Genomic DNA, 18,529 nt, shown 5'->3' with positions numbered 1-18,529 from the left:
CTCTTTCACTTTCATCAAGAGGCTCTTTAGTTCCTCTTCATTTTCTGCCATAAGGGTGGTGTCATCCGCATGTATGAGGTTATTGATATTTCTTCTGGCAATCTTGATTCCAGCTTGTGCTTCATCCAGTCCAGCATTTCACATGATGTACTCTGCATATAAGTTAAATAAGTAGGGTGACAATATACATCATTGACATACTCCTTTCCCTATTTGGAACCAGTCTGTTGTTCCATGTCTGGTTCTAACTGTTGCTTCTTGACCTGCATACAGATTTCACAGGAGGCAGGTAAGGTGGTCTGGTATTCACACCTCTTGAAGAATTTCCCACAGTTTATTGTGATCCACACAGTCAAAGGCTTCGGCATAGTCAATGAAGCAGAAGTAGATGTTTTTCTGGAATTCTCTAGCTTTTTCAATGATCCAGCGGATGTTGGCAATTTGATCTCTGGTTCCTCTGCCTTTTCTAAATCCAGCTTGAATATCGGGAAGTTCAGGATTCGTGTACTGAAAGCCTGGCTTGGAGAATTTTTTGAAGCTTGGCTTGGAGAATTTTGAGCATTACTTTGTTAGCACGTGAGATGAGTGCAATTGTGCAATAGTTTGAACATTCTTTGGCATTGCCTTTCTTTGGGATTCGAATGAAAACTGACCTTTCCCAGTCCTGTGACCACTGCTGAGTTTTCCAAATTTGTTGGCATATTGAGTGCAGCACTTTCACAGCATCATCTTTTAGGATTTGAAACAGCTCAACTGGAATTCCATCACTTCCATTAGCTTTGTTCATAATGATGCTTCTTAAGGCCATTTGACCTTGCATTACAGGATGTCTGGCTCTAGGTGAGTGATCACACCATCGAGGTCATCTGGGTCTTGAAGATCTTTTTTGTATAGTTCTTCTGTGTATTCTTGCCACCTCTTCTTACTATCCTCAGCTCCTGTTAGGTCCATACAATTTCTGTCCTTTATTGTGCCTATCTTTGCATGAAATGTTCCCTTAGTATCTCTAATTTTCTTGAAAAGATCTCTAGTCTTTCCCATTCTATTGTTTTCCTTTATTTCTCTGCACTGATCACTGAGGGAGGCTTTCTTATCTCTCCTTGCTATTTTTTGGAACTTTGCATTCAAATAGGTATATCTTTCCTTTTCTCCTTTGCCTTTAGCTTCTCTTCTGTTCTCAGCTATTCATAAGACCTTCTCAGACAACCATTTTGCCTTTTTGCATTTCTTTTTCTTGCGGATGGTCTTGATCACTGCCTCCTATCCAATGTAGTGAACCTCCCTCCATAGTTCTTCAGGTTCTCTATCAGATCTAATCTCTTGAATCTATTTGTCACTTTCACTGTATAACCGTAAGGGATTCGATTTAGGTCATACCTGAATGGTCTAGTGATTTTCCCTACTTTCTTCAATTTAAGTCTAGATTTTGCAATAAGGAGTTCATGATCTGAGCCACAGTCAGCTGCCTGTCTTATTTTAGCTGACTGTATAGAGCGTCTCCTGGAAAAGGCAATGGCAACCCACTCCAGTGTTCTTGCCTGGAGAATTCCAGGGACGGGGGAGCCTGGTGGGCTGCCGTCTATGGGGTCGCACAGAGTCTGACACGACTGAAGCGACTTAGCAGCAGCATAGAGGGTCTCCATTTTCGGCTGCAAAGAATTTAATCAATCTGATTTCAGTCCATTGGAGAAGGAAATGGCAAATCACTTCAGTATTCTTGCCTTGAGAACCCCATGAACACAGTTAACTTCTAAAAACACTACTATCCCTAACTTAACAGGAACAGTCGTGTTGGAAAGGAGGGAAGAAGTAGAATCCAGAAAAGAGCAGAGGGCGAATAGGGAATTAGCTCCTCTGCCGGCCTTTCCCTGGGTTGATCCCTGCCCTCAGGGTTCACCTCGCAGTTTAGCCGCTCAAAGGGGGTTTCCCGCCTCTTCACAGAGTTGCCCAATCCGGGTCTCCACTTCTCCCATCTCCAAGTTTCTTTCGCTCCCGCTGACCGCAGCCGGTCCGTCGGGCGCCACCACGTGTTTGATGACCAACACTGCAACACCAAGACTCACATACATTCCCGTGCTCGGAGCCCGATACCTGGGGCTCACAGCTGCGGATTCCGGGTGGCGGGGCGGGCAAAACCACCCAGAGGCCAGGCGGCGACAGGGTTCAGGTTCATGGGACCCGAGGCTTCCGAGGAAAGCTTAAAGATCTCCAAGAGTAGAGAGGAATCTGGGTCTTGCGCGCCGGAGCCGAGTCCTTCGAGGCCTCTGGAGGCTTCGTGGTCAGTTCCGTGATGCACCCGTCGCGATCTCAGGAAGCCCTGCCTGGGGACGTTGGCCTGAATCTTCTCGGGTCAGAATCCAAAGTTTGAGAGAGCTTTAAGTTTTTCCGGAAGAAGGACACTTTCTTGAGGCAGAATGAGAAGCTTTTTCATCCATTTTCTAGGCCAATGAAGAAAGACGAGAAAAAGAATGGAAGCAGCTTATGCTTCCCACAGTAAACTGCAAAACCATGCTGTTTAAGTGTCGTTTGTAATTTGAAGGGTGAAGGCGTCGTCCTGGCCGGTTAGCTCAGTTGGTTAGAGCGTGGTGCTAATAACGCCAAGGTCGCGGGTTCGATCCCCGTACGGGCCAAGATTGACCTCGATTTTTGTCCTCTAAAATGGACACCTGTGCTAGCCTAAGAGTTCTATATTTGGCATTGGAACTTCTTTGCAGAGAAGGAGAGTCTGCAAATTTTCTTGCTAGCGGGTTCTAGAACCTGCTTAGGCGGAGTGAACAGATCCCACTCCAATTAACAAAACAGAACGATAGCAGAGACCTGGCAGCTAAAAGGTACAACAGAGGGCCTTTCTTTATTTCATTTTGTTTTGTTTTCCATAAGGAAACTGTTTCTTGGAGAGAAAAAAAAATCAGAGGAAAAAGAGAGAGGGGGAAAAAAAAAATCAATGTCTCTAGGGTGTTTGCTCTCAATATATCTCCTTTCCGTATTGGGGAACCAAGAAAAGGAAGTGAATCACTACATAATACAGTAAAATTGCTAGAAAGAATTGCCCTGCCATAATAATACAGTAAACGTGGCTGATGCTCAGAGTTTTCCTTACCTGGGATAGGAGTTTTCAGATCCATGTTCCATATTCAATATTAGTGGTGAGATTAATATTAATTGAAAATTGAAGCAATTAATATCCTGGGATATAAATCAAGATGCTATAAAGTTGGTTTTTTGAATAGGAGGGTCCTCAGAATATGGCCATCCACTAAAAAAAAGATAAATACCGATTTTAAGGAGCAGTTTAGTGACAATGAAAAGGAAGTTCTCTAAGGTTAAATGATCAGAATGCTGACTCTAAACTCTGTCCTCGGTTATTTGTAAAACGAGAATGATTGTAACAGTCACCTCATAAATTAGTTATGTTTAAATATGTTAATTCATTTAAAAGACATAAATAGTCTTTGGTTCATAATCATGGCTAAGTAAGATTTTATTTACACCTGTGATGTCTAAATAGAAAGTACTGAAAAACTAGAACTGAAGTATTGCATAGCAACCTTAAAAAGCAGGTCCATTTTACTCTCACAACACCACATTCATTCCCAAATTCAATGTATATTTTTTTCTACCTGTCCTAAGCATCAGCTCATTTTTTTTCCACCTCAGACCTAGTTCCTCATTTGTTCATGGAAAGCTTTATTCATTACTATTCCCTGGGTTCATGTAAAGCTTTTTCACATTGAGTTTTTTTCTAGCTCATTATTAAGGTTATATGCCTTTCATTTATCACTAGCATTACATTTCCATTATTTGCTCTTGGAAGGAAGCTTTTAATTTTTGCTCAGGGATGGATGAGTGCGTGTTTGGATGGATGAATTATTTTAATTCAATTTGTCTTTAAAAATACTGCTGGTATTTCTTCCAAGCACCTATTCTTCTCATTCCCCAAAAGTCTGTAGGTAGAAAGACTCTTTTCCCTTCTCTTACCATCTTTTACTGTGGTCTCCAAGATGCAAATATATCAAAGTCCTTACTATCAAATGTTCCAATTTGCCATTTTCATTAAAAATGGTTTTTGTACTTGTTACAGAAGAGTTTGCATTACAAAATGCATTTACATTGGTTCCAAGAAGGTATGTTCTGAAAGGTAAGGTTCATTCTTGACCTTGATAGACTTTTTTCTTTTGTTTCCCTTTAACAGAAGCAAACCCACTATATATAGGACTGATATTCCCATTTGTGATAAAGAAATTCCAGAAGGTCAATGCAATTAAACCATTAACGAAGAGTGGTAGTTTGTATGAGGGCCGGTTAGCTCAGTTGGTTAGAGCGTGGTGCTAATAACGCCAAGGTCGCGGGTTCGATCCCCGTACGGGCCACTTTTAAAGTCTGACTGGGATGACCAACAGTGTGAAGCAAGAATAGAACCAAGTTTAACCAGTTTGTCAGTATTTCGCTTAGGCTGCCTAATCTTACAGCTATCTTTAATATTGCAGCCTGAAGCACTTTGGGCAAAATGTTCTTTGCTCTTAACACAAAGGAAAAGCATAACCTCTCCTCTCAATCATTAAAGTGTGATTATGACAACTTAGCTTGCCTGCCTACCTCTGAACTTATAACAGCCAGCAGGGGAATGCTTTTGCTTATTTGTTTAAACCTAAATTTGTAAATCAATCATCTATAAATGCATACATGCGTGCATGCTAAGTCGCTTCAGTCGTGTCCAACTCTGTGTGACCCCATAGACGGCAGCCCACCAAGCTCCCCCGTCCCTGGGATTCTCCAGGCAAGAACACTGGAGTGGGTTGCCATTTCCTTCCCCATTGCATGAAAGTGAAAAGTGAAAGTGAAGTCAGTCGTGTCCGACTCTTAGCGATCCCATGGACTGCAGCCTACCAAGCTCCTCCATCCATGGGATTTTCCAGGCAAGAGTACTGGAGTGGGGTGCCATTGCCTTCTCCCTATAAAGGTATAGGATTTACATATTCATCTTAAACTACTCATAAATTGCCCTGGAACTTAAAATGGGGGTAGAGTCTCCTGAGTTCTTCAATTTATGAATGATGGATATTGGAACAATATCAGTTTTTTAAGAAGGAAAAAGGGTGAAATGGATACCAGGTAGCAACCATGACCAATAGTAAAGATTGCTCACTCTACACCTCTGCAAACCTGTTGCAATGTGCCTCCTGTACACTAAACCTGCAGCAGTAAAATCTCCAGTTCTCAGATCTCCTTGTCACTAGGATTTCCTGTGTCACATAGCTTTTGCTGAGCAGATGTGCTTGTGTAAGACTCAGTTCAGTTCAGTCGTGTCCCGGCTCTTTGCGAGCCTGTGGACTGCAGCACTCCAGGCTTCCCTGTCCATCACCAACTCCCGGAGTTTACTCAAACTCATGTCCATCGAGTCGGTGATGCCATCCAGCCATCTCATCCTCTATCGTCCCCTTCTCTTCCTGCCTTCAATCTTTTCCAGCATCAGAGTCTTTTCCAAGAAGTCAGTTCTTTGCATCAGGTGGCCAAAATATTGGAGTTTCAGCTTCAGCATCAGTCCTTCCAATGAATATTCAAGACTCATCTCCTTTAGGATGGACTGGTTGGATCTCCTTGCTGTCCAAGGGACTCTTAAGAGTCTTCTCCAACACCACACTTTAAAAGCATCAATTCTTTGGCGCTCAGCTTTCTTTATACTCCAACTCTCACATCCATACATGACTACTGGAAAAACCAAAGCTTTGACTAGACAGACCTTTGTTGGCAAAGTAATGTCTCTGCTTTTTAATATGCTGTCTAGGTTGGTCATAGCTTTTCTTCCGAGGAACAAGTGTCTTTTAATTTCATGGCTGTAGTCACCATCTGCAGTGATTTTGGAGCCCTCAGAAATAAAGTCTGTCAGTGTTTCCATTGTTTCCCCATCTATTTGCCATGAAGTGATGGGACCAGATGCCATGATCTTAGTTTTCTGAATGTTGAGTTTTAAGTCAACTATTTCACTCTCCTCTTTCACTTTCCTCAAGAGGCTCTTTAGTTCCTCTTCATTTTCTGCCAGAAGAGTGGTGTCATCTGCATATCTGAGGTTATTGATATTTCTTCTGGCAATCTTGATTCCAGCTCGTGCTTTATCCAGTCCAGCATTTCTCATGATGTACTCTGCATAGAACTTAAATAAGCAGGGTGGGTGACAATACACAGACTTGACATATTCCTTTTCCTATTTGGAACCAGTCTGTTGTTCCATGTACAGTTCTGTTGCTTCTTGACCTGCATATAGATTTCTCAGGAGGCAGGTAAGGTGGTCTGGTATTCCCACCTCTTGAAGAATTTTCCACAGTTTACTGTGATGCACACAGCCAAAGGCTTTGTCAATGAAGCAGAAGTAGATGTTTTTCTGGAATTCTCTTGCTTTTTCGATGATCCAATGGATGTTGGCAATTTGATCTCTGGTTCCTCTGCTTTTTCTAAATGCAACTTGAACATCTGGAAGTTCATGGTTCACATACTATTGAAGCCTGGCTTGGAGAATTTTGAGCATTACTTGCTAACGTACGAGATGAGTGCAATTGTGAGGCAGTTTGCACATTCTTTGGCATTGCCTTTCTTTGGGATTGGAATGAAAACTGACCTTTTCCAGTCCTGTAGCCACTGTTGAGTTTTCCACATTTGCTGGCATATTGAGTGCAGCACTTTCACAGCATCATCTTTTAGGATTTGAAATAGCTCCACTGGAATTCCATCACCTCCACTAGCTTTGTTCATAATGATGCTTCCTAAGGCCCACTTGACTTTGCAGTGTAAGACTGGGAGAAATGAATATTGTGAGATAAAGACTGAATAGCTCTTCTGACATATGTCAACATAAATAAAGAGGTAAACTGAGACAAGTTCAAATTACCAAAAAATAGAGTTTATTCAGGAATAGCAAAGGAATTACAATTCAGGAAACTCATAATATATAGCAAGGTAGGTCTATTGAGGTTTTTGAGGTGGTTGTATTTATGATCAAGAATGCAAAGAAGGGCAAGTCCAGTCAGATTAAGGGCTACTCATTGATTAGGAGATAAGTCTCTGTCTTCTGTAAATTAGGCATTTTAGGGGAAATAAGTCTCCTAGCTCTTACCTACCATTCTTCAGAGGGTGCGTATGTGACCTTTCATTTCATATCCTCTGGTTTGATTTTAGCTTGAAATCCTTTCACATATGCAAGGTTGTTGCAGGTATTTTGGTTTATGTGCAGCTACTGTCTAGGATTTTGTGGAACCAGAAGTGGCAGCAGTAAGATTTCTACGGAAGCATTTTCATGGCTGAGTGCTTCTGGCAGTGTAGTGTAATCTATACTTGATTCTGGTCTCCAAGAAACTCTGTGAATGCCTAAGAAATCCCTTTTAATTTTACCTTATTTGTGTGGATTCTATCTTCTGCAACTAAGATCCCTGATTAGTTAACAACATTGTCTGGTGCAGTTATGGTAAATCTATACAGCAGGAAACAAAGGCCAAAATAATGTGGTTTAAAAAGACAATGATCTGTATTTGAAGTAAAGTAAAATTTAAAGGAGTTTAGGCAACTGATGGAATATAAGAGAAGGCCTTAACATTGGGAACACTGTAAATGACTTCTAACTTTTTAGTTAGCGTTCCCATGGTGAGATTTACCCACCATAGATCAGTCTACAGTTTCTACTCCTTCATGCACTGTGATCGTTTTACTCATCTTTCTGATTGATAAATACCATATTCTTCTTTTTTCTTTCCTGTGCTATCCCACAGCCATAATAATCTTTCCTCTTTACCCATGCCACCGATTATGATCTTTGTTTCTCCTTTTGTATTTCTATTCCTGTCCACATTCCTTGATTTTCTTTCTTCCTCAGCACTCCATTCTACTACCCCCTTACCTACCATTACCACTATCTGAGAGACTTTCACATTTATACCTCTTTCCTACTGTTCTACTCTTTCATTCACATAAACTTCATACCCATATATCAGATTTCTCAAGACAACTTTCCTGGACCAGGCCTGTTGGAAGTTTGTTGCCAAACCTTTGATGATGACATAATGCTTCAAGTGATCTATGTCCAAGGTCTTGATAACTTACACACCTTAGATAAAAGGTGCCTGAGAATTCTCACTCCAGCCCTCCTTGTAACTCACATATGATTTTATAATATATGTTATATAATATATTTATAAAATATATAAAACTGGTAAAGTCTGAACAATGGTTGGATACTTGATGATCTTATTTTTGGTATTTTTTTTAGATGTGATAATAATATTGTGATTATGTTTTTCAAAAGCATCCTCATTCTTAGAGATACTTAAGTTTCAGCCTTTTGTCAGTCATATAGGAGCTGGGCAGAAGGAAAGAATCAGTAATACTGATTCTCTATTTAAAATATTGATATTGTATTCATTATAGTTTTTTGCATTAATTTTTACTTTAAAAATACTTTCAAATGTTATTGTCTCTATTGCAAAGCTTTTTGGAAGTGTCCTAAATTTTGTGCCTGAGGCAAGTGTCTAACTCATCTTAGTCGGGGTTGTGTTAAATTTATCAGTGACACGGGTCTGAGATTCAAGCAATGTGTCTGAAGTAATGAGGGCTGGGTTATAGGTTAATAACATTGCCATGAGTTGATAGAAGGTGTGAGACAGATACATCGAATTCATCGTACTATTCTTTTTTTGCATATATACTCTTGAAGTTTTCCCAAACGATTTCTCTGTCAAACTTTCCCAACCCATTTAGAAGGCAGGGCCTAGAACAGAGTAAAGGGACAAGAAGCTGTAGAAATAACCACAGAGACGCAGAAACCTCCCAGGTTCCTAGAGGGGACCTGGAAACAAGGCCAGTGAAAGTAAACCATCCTGTCTCTCTATTCAACCCCAGAGGAGTAAGTGTTCACGTTCTTGTTTTCCTGGCAGCAGGCCTCCGCGATTTCCGGAACAAACGCCCTGAATCTCGTGCCCAAGCAAGACTGCCTGGACCTTCCAGGCAGACAGAGAAGGATCAGGCTTCGCAGCCTCTGTTCTGACAAAGGCAGGACTTTGGTAAATGTCCAGACTCCGAAGTCTGGATTAGAGCTGTTCCCCGTGGCGCATATTCTTGCCCAGAAGCAGCAGTTTGCAAAAAATCAGGAGGTGTCAGCGGGCAAGGATGAAGGCAAGTAAGTTTCGGCGCTTTATCCCCGGACCCCAATACAACCCCCGCGGGTTTGGGAGCTGAACCTAATCGAAGATTAAGCAGAAGCGTATCTGGCGCGAGAGCAGATGGCATAGGCCTGGACGCTCCCCATCAGCAAAGTCCATCCGCAAGCGGCCTTGCCTTGTGGACGGTAATAGGTAGCGAGTCATGGTTTCTGGGTGTGCTTGTGAGGGGCGGACACATGCAGGGAGAGATTCAAGCGCTTGAGCTACAGGTGCTGGAGAGATCACGTGCTCTAGATAATGATACCTAGTGGAGAACCGTTACCCGGAAGACAGAAATGTTGCGACTGTGTCAGGCGCACTGTTTGATGATTCTGGGCATCAAGTAAATATGAGATGTGTAGTGGTTAGGGGTTGGGGGCGTTAGTCATCAGAAAATATCAGTACATCTCCACAGCCAGCCTGCTCTCACCTTAGAACCACTTGGAGGGCTTTTAAATTTCCCAGGTAATGCCAGTGTGCAGTGGGTGGAAATAACCACTGGGCTACTGTCCGATCCAAGAAGTGCATCTGACTCTTTGTTCTTCTGGGCAGAAACCATTCTTCTAACACTGTCTAGTCGAAGCCGTGAGGCCTAACTGGCACTTAATTTGTGTAGAGAGATTCTCAGAAGGAAATTTATCAGCAGGGTACTGAGTCCAACACTTGGATAATACAAGGAATGAGTAGAGCGAGTTCTCATTTTATCCTACTTAATCTGAGGCACTCAGCAGTATTTTTTTTTTCTATGTTTAAGCAGATTTTTCTTCAATTAAAAAAAAAAAAAACCAAGATCATTTTGTAGTTTAAAAATCAGAGATGTTTGAAGATATATTAGCCTGCAGGTTTCAGCCAGGTTGTGGCATGTGTCAGAATTTCTTTTCAAGGCTGAATATTCTTCCATTGCATGCCAATGCCACGTTTTGTATATCCATTTATTCATTGATAGGCACTTGGATTGCATTCAGCTTTTGGCGATTGTGAATAATGCTGGTATTGCATATGATTGGACAAATATTTTCACAACACCCTGCTTTAAGTTCTTTGGGAGTGTATATCCAGAAGTGGAATGGCTGGATCATGTAATTGTACTTTTAATTTTTTGAGAAACTTCCATACTGTTTTCCATAGCAATTGCCCCATTTTACAGTTCCACCAACAATATGCAAGAATTCCAATTTCTCCTTCTTCTTGCCAACACTTGTTATTTTCTGAGTTTTTTGATAGTAGCCAATATAGATGTGAGGTGGTACCGCTGTAGGTTTGATTTGCATATGCTTAATGATTAGTGTCATCACGCATCTTTTCCTGTGCTTATTACCATTAATATATCTTTTTTGGAGAAATGTTTGTTCAAGTTCCTTTCCCATTTTTCAATCAAGCTGTTTTTTGTGTGATTTTTTAAAAGACTGAATAATCTCTTGGATCTGCTATTTTTTGTAGTAATGGTAGATAAAAGAGAAGGTATGCTCAGAAATACTTCCTGCATCATGTTCAGTTCTTCTGGCTTTTTGAATATGTGTGTATAAAGAAGGATTCTTGTTTTCTAGATGGACGAGGTGGAGAGAGAGTACAATCCCGGGTAGCAGAATTGTAAACAAATGCAGGCCTGAGAAATAGCCTGCTGACCTTTGCTAAAGTGTATAGCAACAGCAGGTAAGTCTGGAGAGAAAGAGCTTTATAGATCTTGTAGGAGACTTAGAGGTGCATCTTGTAGTCTAATGTCATTCAATAGAACTTTGCATAATGGTGGAAATGTCCTACATCTGTGTTGTCCACCATGGTAGTCACTGGCTACCTGTGGCTGTTGAACACTTGAAGTGTGGCTAGTACTGTTGAGTCTATTTTACTAAATGTTGATTAATTTTATTAGCTCCATTCACCACATGTTGGGAACTTCTGGAAACATTTTTTAAAAGCAAGTGACTTCTCTAAAAAATAAATTATGAAAGGAAGGGTCTGTGACTTGGCTGGCATGCTCCATCAATTCTACCCTCTGCTCCTTTTCTCTTCTCTCTTCCTATCTGGAATTCAGACAAGACTCCTGGAGGAACAGCAGCTATTCTCAATCTATGGTAATGAAAGCCACTGAGCAAAGACAATTGAGCAAAGAAGACAGAAGGAGCCTGGGAACTTCATGGCATTCTTGACCAGTGGTGCCAGCCCTGGATGATTGACCTCAGGACCTCTTGTTAAATGATATATGCAAACTCCTTTTTGTTTAATCCACTGCAGTAAAATTTTCTTTTGCAGTGAATCAAATTCTAACTGATGATATGGCTAATGTGTGTTAGTACCTGCTTTGGGCCAGTGGACTTCTAAGAATTTTTATGTACTAACTTTTTTTTTAAGCACATATATATTTTTAAAATTTATTTATTTTTTAATTGAAGGATAATTGCTTTATGTACTAACATTTTTAATCCATACAGTGAATGACTTTATGAGATAGAGGAAAGGAGCAAGCAGCATTAGTCTCACCTGGAAATTTGTTAGAAATGCAGGTTCGGAGGCCTGACCCCAGACCTCCTCAGGCAGAATCTCTGGGAACAGGGCCCACAGTCTGTGTTTTAACAAACCCTCCAGGTGATTCTAGCGTCTACTGAAGTTTGACAACTTTATAGATAGGGTATTTTTACTGTCCCCATTTTATAGGTAAGTAGACTGAGCTGAATTTCAGTCACTTGCCCAATGTCACACAACTAGTAAGACTAACTCCTAAATCTGTGTTTATAGCCACTGTGTGACATCACATGTTAAGAATTCCTGCTCTAGAGTAGTAGCCTTCAAAATTTGAAAGCATACCCCTTTGAAAAATTATGTACCCCTTGTACATTTTTAGATCAGTATCTAAAAATTTCAAATCCTAAGTTCAAATAGTTGTAAAGAATGTGATTCCCAGTACATTGTAATTTGTGGCATTTTAAAAATGTGTACCATCACTCTTCTAAACAAATCTAAATACCGTAGTGAATATTTGGTTAATGGACTATCGTCTATTAAAAAAAAATAAATTTTCTTTAACATTTGACATTTTATATCCTCTCTTTTGTATTTGAACTTTATTTTCATTCCCCCACTCCACAAAAATACATTGTATTGTAATATGGTCGTTTTTTTATCTACTCTGTTGTACTTCTCTGTATGACTATATAGCTTTAAGTTAACAATTTGTTTCCTGCATTGTTATTGCAGTTTTTGTTACAGCAAATCACTGTGAGTGTATTAATATCTTGATAAGTTATAAACATAAAATAAAATTGAATTGCAAACTCATCTCTTAATGACATGGATGGGACTAATATTTTCTAATTAATTTGTGTATCCATGGATGAGTAGTCCCTGTTGCAAGACTGATGTTGCAAGGTTCAACATCATTTTATGTCTATTTAATTATTAGAGATATGAGCTAATTAAGTAGTTAGGAATTAAAGGAATTTTGAAATATGAATGCAATTCTAATTTTTCTAACCACATGCTAAAACCACATTATCACTAAAGTTTTCTGTTAGTCTATTGTTGACAACTGGATTGGACCCTCATTCATGTTTGAAGGCACAGTTCAGTTCACTTCAGTCGCTCAGTCATGTCCGACTCTTTGTGACCCCATGGACTGCAGCAGGCCAGGCTTTCCTGTCCATCACCAACTCCCAGAGCTTGCTCAAACTCATGTCCATCGAGTTGGTGATTCCATCCAACCATCTCATCCTCTATTGTCCCCTTCTCCTCCTGTCTTCAATCTTTCCTAACATCAGGGTCTTTTCCAATGAGTCAGTTCTTAGCATCAGGTGGCCTAAGTATTGGAGTTTCAGCTTCAGTGTCAGTCTTTCCAATGAATATTAATGGCTGATTTCCTTTAGGATTGACTGGTTGGATCTCTTTGCAGTCCAAGGGACTCTCAAGAGTCTTCTGCAACACCACAGTTCAAACGTATCAATTCTTGGGTGCTCAGCTGTCTTTATGGTTCAGCTCTCACATCCATACATGAATATTGGGAAAACCATAACTTTGACTAGATGAACCTTTGTTGGCAAAGTAATGTCTTTGCTTTTTAATATGCTGTCTAGGTTGGTCATAGCTTTTCTTCCAAAGAGCAAGTGGCTTTTAATTTCATGGCTGCAGCCACCATCTGCAGTGATTTTGGAGCCCAAGAAAAGAAAATCTCTCACTGTTTCCGTTGTATCCCCATCTATTTGCATTGAAGTGGTGGGACCGGATGCCATGCTGTTTGATTTTTGCATGTTGAGTTTTAAGCCAACCTTTTCACTCTTCTCTTTCACTTTCATCAAGAGGCTCTTTAATTCCTCTTCATTTTCTGCCATAAGGGTGGTGTCATCTGCACATCTGAGATTATTGATATTTCTCCCTGCAATCTTGATTCCAGCTTGTGCTTTATCTAGCCCAGGATTTCACATGATGTATATACTTTCTACATATAAGTTAAGTAAGTAGGATGACAGTATACAGCCTTGACATACTCCTTTCCCAATTTGGAACCAGTCTGTTGTTACATGTCTGGTTCTAACTGTTGCTTCTTGACCTGCATACAGATTTCTCAGGAGGCAGGTCAGGTGGTCTGGTATTCCCATCTCTTTAAGAATTTTCCACAGTTTGTTGTGATCCACACAGCCAAAGACTTTGGTGTGATCAATGAAGCAGAAGTTGATGTTTTTCTGGAATTCTCTTACTTTTTCTATGATCCAGTGGATGTTGGCTATTTTATCTCTAGTTCCTCTGCGTTTTCTAAATCCAGCTTGAACATCTGAAAGTTCTCAGTTCAGGTACTGTTAATGCCTGGCTTGGAGAATTTTGAGCATTACTTTGCTAGCATGTGAGATGAGTGCAATTGTGTGGTAGTTTGAACATTCTTTGGCATTGCCTTTCTTTCTTTGGGACTGGAGTGAAAACTGACCTTTTCCAGTCCTGTGGCCACTGTTGAGTGTTCCACATTTGCTGGCATATTGAGTGCAGCACTTTCACAGCATCCTCTTTTAGGATTTGAAATAGCTCAGCTTGAATTCCTTCACCTCAAGAAACCATCTGAGTCTGCAAAAGAATTTTGTTAGTCAGTCTTTAAAGACATTCACTTTCTTACTGATAGCATTATTTAGAGTCATTTTGTCAGATGCTTTGAGGAGGCTTTGTGTCTTGGGGAAATAAGACGAGTATGCTATTGGATGGTTGAAAGTTATCTCCTTTTTCTTAGTGGGAGAAGAGTTGTGACAAAAGAAGGTGGGAAAACACAGAGTTTTTAGGCAGGTCAGTCCTAAATGAATCCACATACATGTCCAAGGTCAGGAAAATGATTCCTTGTGTCCATTTATTCCCAGGGATATACATACTCTAGTTTTAAAACTAAAGGATACTAAGTGATACCTCTTAAAATTACTATTGGCAGGTCTCTTCCTCTATCCAGAAGCCTGGGAGGGTGGGAACTTAGCCCCCCTCCACCACCAGTGCTGCATACTTCATATCGAAATGCATGCTACAAGTAGTTTAAGGAATCAGTTGGTAGCTATTTTTACTTTATGTGTTAGATGTGAAATTAACGCTTATAATACATAATATATATAACAGGGAACATATGCTTATATTAATCTAAAATACCAATAGCAGTTTCCAGGTATCCATAGAGATGAAACGTGAGGGTCACTCAGAGAATCAGTAGCAGGAGCCCAAGAAAGGGACAGAAAGAACAAAGATGGAGAGTGGCCCCCAGAGGCACCTGACCCTCTACCTGACACAATTCAACTTTCTGTTATAACATTTCCAGCTTTACATTTTACATTATGTGCTTTAAAAAAATAAACAGAAATCTTTTAGTTTTCTGTTGCCGCATAACCAGTTATCATAGTTTAGCAGATTATAACAATGCCCAAGTATCTACTCAGATTTCTGTAAGTAAGGAGTGTGAGCACTAGGTAGCTGAGTTCTTCGCTACCTAGGATTTAACGAGGCTAAAATCATACATGGGGCTGCATTCTAAGCTCTCATGGTGATGGTCGAATCCTTACATTCTTGCTGTTGGCTGGGTGTTCTCAGCTCCCACTGGCTACCTGCATTCTGTTGGTCCCCTCCATCTTCAAAGCCAGCAACAGAGACTCTCTCTCACTTCAATCCCTCAATTCCTCTCACACTTACAATCTCTGACTTCAGAAAGAGCCCAGTCCCTTTCGAGGGCTCACCTAAGTAGGTCAGGCTCACTCCTGATTATCTTCCTTTTTTAAAGTCAGTGGTGCTATGTAGCATACCCTAATCATATTCACAGTATGAGGGATTGTGCAGGATTTGTATGTCAGAGGGAGGGCATCTGTGTTACCACTGAATTCTGCCTACCTCAAGAAACAACAACAGAGGTTGGATTTGAGTAGAAATTGCCAGCAGCCCCCACTGACTGGAGGAATTTAATCAACTCTGATACAACAGGTTCAGACCTTCTCTGTGGCAGAGATGGGAATGGCATGGTGATTTCAGATCTCATTTGAGTCTCTCGTGAAGAAAATTATGTAATTTAACTTCTGTAGGGATGGAACTTGGACATTGGTGTCATCAACATTATAACCTAAACTACTTTGCAAACCAACCACTAGGAGATTGCTGTGTTTTCTCTTCAGAAAGTTTCAATATGAGTAAAATCTTTGTTCCCTGGAATCTCATTTCAGAAAAAACAAACTCTTCACTCACTCTTTCTCTACCCCATCCAAAGGAAAGAAACAAGAATATCCACTTTTGTTAAGGATGAGTCTTGCCTCTCCATGGAAACTTGGTGTTTCTCAAACCAGCTTATTCAGATGAGTTCTCAGGAGGAGCTTCCTTCCTCTTCCCAGGGCGACCAGGAGCAAACACAATGCTGATGACTGACCTGAAACCCGAGGAAGCTCATGAAAATGACCTGCTGAGCTGTCTAACTCCGTTGGGGTTAGTGAACTACGAAATGCAGAATCTAGGTGTTTGATCTCAAAACATAAGCACTTTAACTATCAGGACAGTTTTTATTTGATTTCTGGGTTTATTTTAAAGACTGCTATAAACGAAGAGTGTGAGTTTCTTTTAAGGAGGAAGGAAACTAACCTGCAGAGTGGCAAAGATAATATGGGTATTCAGAGTGGCAAAGAGCCCTTCTTAATTTGCCAGCCCTTAATATATTATCTTTTCATTCTTCAACTGTCTTCCATGAAGTAGGGATTATTATCCCCATTTAACACATGAAGAACTTGAGGCTCAAAGAGTTAGTGGGAAAGCCAGAATTAGAGTATATGATTGTTGAGTTTTAAAGTCCATGCTCTTTTAAATCATCTTGAAGATGCCAGACTTCTGGTCCTCTGGATTTTAAAGAGAACAGAATTTAATATGCTCGAATTTCAATCATTGGACATAATATGGGTATTCAATAATGGTGCTGGGGTCACTGGTAATCCTCTGGAAATGAAGTAGAGTTGGACTGATACCTCACATATTAAGACAGGAAAAAAAAAATATATATATCAGAGATCTAAGTTTAAAAAGAAGTAAGGGACATTCTAGAAAAAATGAGTTATTTTGTTACTCTTGTTGATCTTGTATAGGGAAAAGGCATATTCAAGTTAGACATAAAACAAAAGACAAGACTGATAACCTCACCCTCATAGTCCAAAGTCTGCAATGTCCAAAATTACAACAAAGTGCAAATGAACTTCTTGTTACGTATCAAAACATGACTTAATTGACTCATTTAAAGAACTTTCTACAAATCAAAAGAGAAAGACCCAGCAATCGTGAAGAAAAATGAGTACAGGATATTAAAAAACAGTTCACAGAAAAGGAAGTACACATGGCTCTTAAACATAGAAGATGTTTAATAATACCACCACAAGAAAAATGTAAATAAAAACTCCACTAGGAGACCATATTTTACATTTCAAATTGGAAAAACAAAATAGAACAAAACACTTGTATTCTGCTTGTGAGGAATCAACTACGCTTTCCAGAGTGAGTTGGAGGGACTGCCCAGGCAGAGTTGAGCTTTCTGAGTAGGACGCTTTGGAAACAATGAGAATCCCTCTCCTCACTTCCGCGGGGGCTACAGAGAACTTTCTTTTCTTTTTTACTATTGCCTGATTGCCTGAAGAGCAAATTGGGGGGGGGGGGGGGTTGTGTGTCCAAGTTTCTATTTCTCTTGGAACTCAGAGCTGAAGTATTTAAATATCTTTAGGCAGATGGTTGGTTTGGTCGGTTTTCCTATGTTGGCAGTCTTAATAGAACTGTGCAGGGAAATAATTCACACACTTAATACTGCCTACTGAAGCAATTTCTTTCGGTTTGAAGACAAGAAGTGTTTCACAAAAGGATAGAAAAACAGATATGTAATCTTTCAAGTTTATTTCTAAAGGCCAGTATTCTCTCAGGAAAGATTTAGGAGAGCAAAATTTCACCTACCGAGAGTGGGGTTCGAACCCACGCGGGCACTCGCCCATTGGATCTTAAGTCCAACGCCTTAACCACTCGGCCATCCCGGTTGCTGACTACCGCTGTTCTGCAATTATTTTTTAAAATTAGAACCAATGTATTGTCCTGTGCATATAAGAAAGCACTGAATTATTTCTGGCTTTGTGGAATTGCATCAAAATATGAGGAGGATTATGACTGAGAAAACACAGCAAGCTCTCTGTGCTTTCTGAAACCTCTCACTTTTTCCTGTCCGCTCTCACTAGATCACCTCAAATCCAGAGAAATGCTTGTCTTTTCTCAAGGTTGTTGTTGTTGTTGTTAGTTGCTAAGTAGTGTCCGACTCTTTTGCGACCCCATGTACTGTATCCCTCCAGGCTTTCCTGTCCATGGGATTTCCAGGCAAGAATACAGGAATGGGTTGCTATTTCCTTCGCCAGGGAATCTTCCCGTCCCAGGGATCTAAGCGGGGTCTCCTGAATTGGAGAAATCTCATTCATTACAGCTGAGCCACCAGGGAAGCCCAAGAAAAGAAGAAAGGATTACGAGAAAAATCACAACATTTCGTTAAGTTCACCTACTACTCATCAGTAGCCGTTGTAAATTCTAGTGGTGGAGGTCGAAAACTCCCAAGTGGAGGTGCCGGGGATTGAACCCGGGGCCTCGTGCATGCTAAGCACGCGCTCTACCACTGAGCTACACCCCCGTTGCTAATTCTTTGTCCGAAAAGGAATAAACAAGTGGGAGGAGGAGGCCCTAGAGTAGCAGAAATTACCGCACTAACGCCAACAACAAGGCTTCTCAGGTACCACTACCGAAGGCACTGTCCCAAATTTTCCTTAAGAGATTAGCGGTTTGCCTGCTGAATTCAACCCCCCACCGCACGACAACAGACTGGGGCCCAAGAGACACTATATTGAAACGAG

At 40.5% G+C, this 18,529-nt stretch overlaps 1 long non-coding RNA gene and 4 other non-coding genes across 5 annotated transcripts; 3 read left to right on the top strand and 2 right to left on the bottom strand.

Moving 5' to 3' along the window:
- Positions 1 to 2,556: 2,556 nt before the first annotated feature.
- Positions 2,557 to 2,630, top strand: TRNAI-AAU (transfer RNA isoleucine (anticodon AAU)). Its single transcript has one exon. It is a non-coding gene; the product is annotated as a tRNA-Ile (tRNA).
- Positions 2,631 to 4,296: 1,666 nt separating this feature from the next.
- Positions 4,297 to 4,370, top strand: TRNAI-AAU (transfer RNA isoleucine (anticodon AAU)). The gene has a single exon. It is a non-coding gene; the product is annotated as a tRNA-Ile (tRNA).
- A 4,479-nt stretch (positions 4,371 to 8,849) lies between these two features.
- Positions 8,850 to 12,210, top strand: LOC133237034 (uncharacterized). Its single transcript, XR_009733094.1, has 3 exons — positions 8,850 to 9,160; positions 10,730 to 10,835; positions 11,215 to 12,210. It is a non-coding gene; the product is annotated as an uncharacterized LOC133237034 (long non-coding RNA).
- Positions 12,211 to 17,591: 5,381 nt separating this feature from the next.
- Positions 17,592 to 17,674, bottom strand: TRNAL-UAA (transfer RNA leucine (anticodon UAA)). Its single transcript has one exon. It is a non-coding gene; the product is annotated as a tRNA-Leu (tRNA).
- Positions 17,675 to 18,237: 563 nt separating this feature from the next.
- On the bottom strand, positions 18,238 to 18,309 carry TRNAA-AGC (transfer RNA alanine (anticodon AGC)). The gene has a single exon. It is a non-coding gene; the product is annotated as a tRNA-Ala (tRNA).
- Positions 18,310 to 18,529: the final 220 nt, after the last annotated feature.

This window comes from Bos javanicus, chromosome 23 (genome assembly GCF_032452875.1).
Source record: "Bos javanicus breed banteng chromosome 23, ARS-OSU_banteng_1.0, whole genome shotgun sequence".
NCBI lineage: Eukaryota > Metazoa > Chordata > Mammalia > Artiodactyla > Bovidae > Bos > Bos javanicus.
The sequence above is the reverse complement of the archived record's forward strand: the minus strand, read 5'-3'. Positions and strand labels throughout refer to the sequence as shown.